The sequence below is a fragment of the Chenopodium quinoa genome, unplaced genomic scaffold (assembly GCF_001683475.1).
Source record: "Chenopodium quinoa cultivar QQ74 unplaced genomic scaffold, ASM168347v1, whole genome shotgun sequence".
Lineage (NCBI taxonomy): Eukaryota > Viridiplantae > Streptophyta > Magnoliopsida > Caryophyllales > Amaranthaceae > Chenopodium > Chenopodium quinoa.
The window spans coordinates 11,740-16,762 of NW_018743275.1; the positions used below are offsets into that span (position 1 = coordinate 11,740).

The 5,023-nt window shown below is 31.2% G+C and overlaps 1 long non-coding RNA gene across 1 annotated transcript; it reads left to right on the forward strand.

Annotated features, from left to right (window-relative positions):
• The first annotated feature begins 3,902 nt into the window (after window positions 1-3,902).
• LOC110735346 lies at window positions 3,903-4,705 on the forward strand. The gene is made up of 3 exons (XR_002514071.1): window positions 3,903-3,928; window positions 4,157-4,321; window positions 4,644-4,705. It is a non-coding gene; the product is annotated as an uncharacterized LOC110735346 (long non-coding RNA).
• The last annotated feature ends 318 nt before the right edge of the window (window positions 4,706-5,023 follow it).

Below are 5,023 nucleotides of genomic sequence, written 5' to 3' on the forward strand. Positions count from 1 at the left end.
ACTATATATTTTATGTGATAACTGTTTTAATATTTACCCCTAAAATATTCTAAACTATATACTTTATGTGATAAACTATTTTAACATTTACCCCTAAATATTCTAAACTTTATATTCAACTTACTTTTGCCTATGTTCTAAAGTTTACACTTTATGTTCTAAAGTTTACCCATTATGTTCTAAAGTTTACCCTTTATGTTGTAAAGTTATCCTTTATGTTCTAATCACTCAACTTACTTTTGCCTATGTTCTAAAGTTCTCTCTTTATGCTCTAAAGTTTATCCTTTATATTCTAAATTTTGTAATTCATATATTATAATGTGTAGGAAGAAAACAAGAAACAATCAAGACAAGAGGACAAGGAAAGAGAAAGGAAGAGTCATCAATGGTAATTATAACCTTTTAAATTATTACTACATATGCTTATCTTGTAAAAATTGAAAACACTTTATTCTAACCTTTATATTCTAATCTTTAAAATTTATGTTGTTGTTTTCTAAATTTTATAATTTATATACTAGAAGGCACAAAAAGGAAAAAAGAAACAACCAAAACAAAAGGAAAAAAGAGAAGAGAATGGAAAAATCATCAATAGGTTCTAGTTCTACAACTTCTCGAAATGACATGATGGTATGATTTAGTTTATGTTCTAAATTATATTTTATGCTCCATTTAATCCTTTTCTGTTAAATTATCCATGTTATGTCATTTATGTTCTAAAATATTTTTGTGTTCTAATGAAGGCTTTTGAGCAAATTTGGAGATTTGGCAAAAAACACTTGCCTCGAATGTTAAAGAGATGTATGGCATGTTAGAACAAGCAAAAGATCTTTTTGTTGAGGAAGAAACAACAGGAAAAATGCAACATCTCATAGACCAACATATGGTGCAAGTACACAACAAAGGTATTATAATTATGTTCTAAAGTATTTTTCTGTTGTGTTCTAAAGTATTTTCAGCTTATGTTCTAAAGTATAATAAATTTATATAAATATTATGCATATTATGTTCTAAATTATAATTTCTTATTTTATAGACATTCGTGAACCAAGAAGAAAAGAAAAGTCCTTCTATAACTCAGCCAAGATCAACATGTCTTCGATGAACCGGCATTTATTGAAGAATTGGATATGGTTATGGATAAGGCATGGAAGAAATTTGAGGAAAACAAGGTCACCAAAGTCACCGACAGTTGGTAATTTCACATTACATGCTTAATTTCCAAATTATACTTATGTTCTAAATCAGATGCTTATGTTTTAAAGTACTTTTTTATGTTCTGGTGAAATGGCCGAATCTGTAAAAATTATTCAACGTCCAGTATGTCCTCCCTTATTCCCGACATGCTATGGTGCCCCGTGGTGGGTAGGAGCGGGTCGAGTCCGTATCGCCGTGGAGCAACAGCCACGTCCGGATCTGATCTATCTACCCGGCAATTCATCCGGTGACTTCACGGTCGAACTCTATCAGATCGAGTCTCCCGTTGTTCCTCAGTAGCTCAGTGGTAGAGCGGTCGGCTGTTAACTGATTGGTCGTTGGAAAAATTAGTGGGGTCCATGCTCCCCGGGGGAGCAGAGCAAAGCAGCGTTCCATTCTTTTCGGCGACATCCTTCCGCATTGGCAATGTTCATCTCTTACCAAAAAACAAGCCATTTATGGATATTATCAGGAAAGCCGTACAGATCCAGTGTAGTCCCCTTTTCGCTCTCCAAGGATCAAGAATCTAAAGAATCAGGGTACAATGCTATCTACTCGCTAGGGGGATCAGCCGGCATTTTTCACAAATTTGACGAACAAATTGTTTCCGAAGATCCAGAAAGATTTTTTAAAATTTTTAGTTGATACAATCAGACCGTAGAATCTGACCCACTTTCTCATTGAGCGAAGGGTACGAAAAAAATCCGATTGATTTTGATTTCGATCAAAAGTACTATGTAAAATCCTCGGTTTCATGCGAGGATTGGTCCTTGGGGGTCTCTAGAAAGTCCTTATTATGAAATTTTCTAAAAGACCAAAAGGAGTGCATATGCTTTATTTATCACCAAGCAGGGATGAATACTATATGTTAGCGTCCGGAAATTCTTTGGCCCTGAATCAAGGTATTCAGGAGGAACAGGTTGTTCCAGCTCGATACCGTCAAGAATTCCTGACTATTGCGTGGGAACAGGTTCATTTTCGAAGTATCTTTTCCTTCCAATATTTTTCTATGGACCTTTTATCGAGCACAATGATGCAAATGGAGAAACATGCGCTTAAATTACATGCTTATGTTCTAAATTATATGATTATGTTCTAAATTAGTTATGTTCTAAATTAGTTATGTTCTAATTTTAAGCAGATTTGAGATCAAAAGGAAGAGGAAAAAGATAAGAACAAAGAAGAGAGAAATGAAGAGAATAAAGACCAAAACTTGTTGATTCCCTCACCAGTAGTTGGTAATTTCACATTATTTTCAAATTCATTTTTTATGTACTAATATTTACTAGATATGTTCTAATATTACTTCTTATGCTCTAAATTTTTTCTGGTTATGCTTTAAAGTTAATTCTTAATTTTTTATATTCTAACTATTTCTAGGTTGTCTCCTAATTGTATATATTTCTTATGTTCTAAAGTTACTTTTTATTTTCTAATTATTTTTTGCTATTTGCTATAATACTTAATTTTATGGTGTAATTGCTATGAAGATTTGGGATCAAAAGAAGAAGAAAAAGAGCAGGACAGAAAAGAGAAGAAACGAGGAGGAAAAAATTGAGAAGAAAGAGAAAAGGAATGAGGAGTCACCAAAAACCCCAATTCCTCCAAAAAAGAAGCAACCTTTTGATATAACTCCTCCAAGTTTCAACTTATTGACCCCCTCACCAGCAGTTGGTAGTTTTACATTATTTTCAAAACTCTTTTCTTTTGAACTAATATTACTAGATTTGTTCTAAAATTACTTCTTATGTTATAAATTTTTTCTGTTATGTTCTAAAGTTATTTCTGATGTTCTAAAATTTTTTCTAAATCAGATGCTTATGTTTTAAAACTACTTTCTTATGTTCTAAATTATGTGCATATGCTCTAAATTATATGATTATGTGCTAAATTATGTGCATATGCTCTAAATTATATGATTATGTTCTAAATTATGTGCATATGTTCTAAATAATATGATTATGTTCTAAATTAGTTATGCTCTAAATTATGTGCATATTTTCTAAATAATATGATTATGTTTCGAAATTAGTTATGCTCTAAATTATGTGCATATGTTCTAAATTGTATGATTATGTTCTAAATTATGTGCATATGTTCTAAATAATATAATTATGTTGTAAATTAGTTATGTTCTAAAGTTACTTCTTGTGTTCTAAATTTTTCTGGTTATATTCCTAGTTATTTCTAATGTTCTAAATTTTTTTCCAACTATTCCTATGTTGTGTCCTTATTGTTTCTACTTATGGTTTGATGTCCCAGAAAATCAAGAAGATAATGAAGCAGAACTCACTTACGAAGAAGTGACAGCAAATGTTCTAAATTGTGCTTTTCTGAATCCAGATCATCCACCTACATTGGATGAAGAGGAGAAGCAAGAAGAGGAAAAAGAGGAGAAGAAAAGAAGAGGAAAAAAGAGGAGAAGAAAGAGGAGAAGAAAGAAGAAAAGAAGAAGAAGAAAGAAGAGGAAAAAGAAGAGAAGCAAGAGGAGAAGAAAGAAGAAAAGGGGAAGAAGAAAGAGGAGGAAAAAAAGGAGATTCCAAGAGGAGAAGAGAGAAGAAAAGGGAAGAAGAAAAAGGAGGAAAAAGAGGAGATCCAAGAGGAGAAGAGAGAAGAAAAGGGGAAGAAGAAAAAGGAGGAAAAAGAGGAGAATCAAGAGGAGAAGAAAGAAAATGAAGGAAGCAAGAATGAAGAGAAGAACAAAGAAGAAAAAAAATGAGAACAAGAAAGGGTAATCATTTTTGTAAACATTAGATCTTTAGGTTAGAAATATTTAGAAAAGTTAGGTTAAACTTTAAAAACAAATGTTGGTTATGGTTTAGTTAAATTTTAATTTAGAACTTGGTAATAATAAATTTTGGTTTGATTTGGTTATGGTTTTTGTTATCAATAAATTTTGGTTTGATTTAGTTATGGTTTTTTGTTATCTATGTGATATTTTTTTAATTGAATTAAGTAGGAAACAAGGAGAAGAAAAAGGAGAAGAAAAGACACGGAAAAAAAGAGGAAAGGATAAGCTTCCAATGTACTTGCGTTCACCTTTCATGGTTGAACATGAAAAACTTTTCAAGAATGTGGACAATAGAAAGGTAGTTGAGTATGCGTTTGCTCAAGGAGATAATAAGTAAGACTTTAAAACTTTAAAATTATATGCTTATGTTCTAAGCTATATGCTTATGTCTAAGCTATATGCTTATGTTCTAAACTATATGATCTAAGCTATAAATTATGTTCTAAACTTCATTCTTATGTTCTAAACTGCGTGTTCTAAGCTACGAGATTATGTTATAAAGTACATGTTTAAAAACTATATGCTTATGTTCTAAAATAGGTACTTATGTTCTAAACTATATTCTTATGTTCTAAATTATGTGTTTATGTTCTAAACTACATGCTTATGTTCTAAACTACATGCTTATGTTCTGATTTTATTTTTCTGATTTTAGGGAGCTTTTGTATGCTGATAACATGGGGACAACGATTACGAGAGATGAGATTCATAGTCTCATAGAAGACAAGCACATGTTGAACAATGTTGTGGATGCTTATGTTTGCCTATTGAATTTTGAAAATAAAAGACGTGGTGTAGACAAGAAGAGTAGGTTCTTTTTCACTACTGAATGCTATGTATGTTTTCGAACTTAAAATTATAACTATGTTCTAAGAGTAGATTCTTTTTGTTTCTCATATAGATTATACTATGCACCTATGTTCTAATTACTTATGTTTTAATTTCTTTTTCTTTTTCAGCTCATACGTTGTACAAAAAAATACTTCAAATCAAATGAAAGGCAAGATGATAGAATGAAGGCTTTGTTTGATAGAA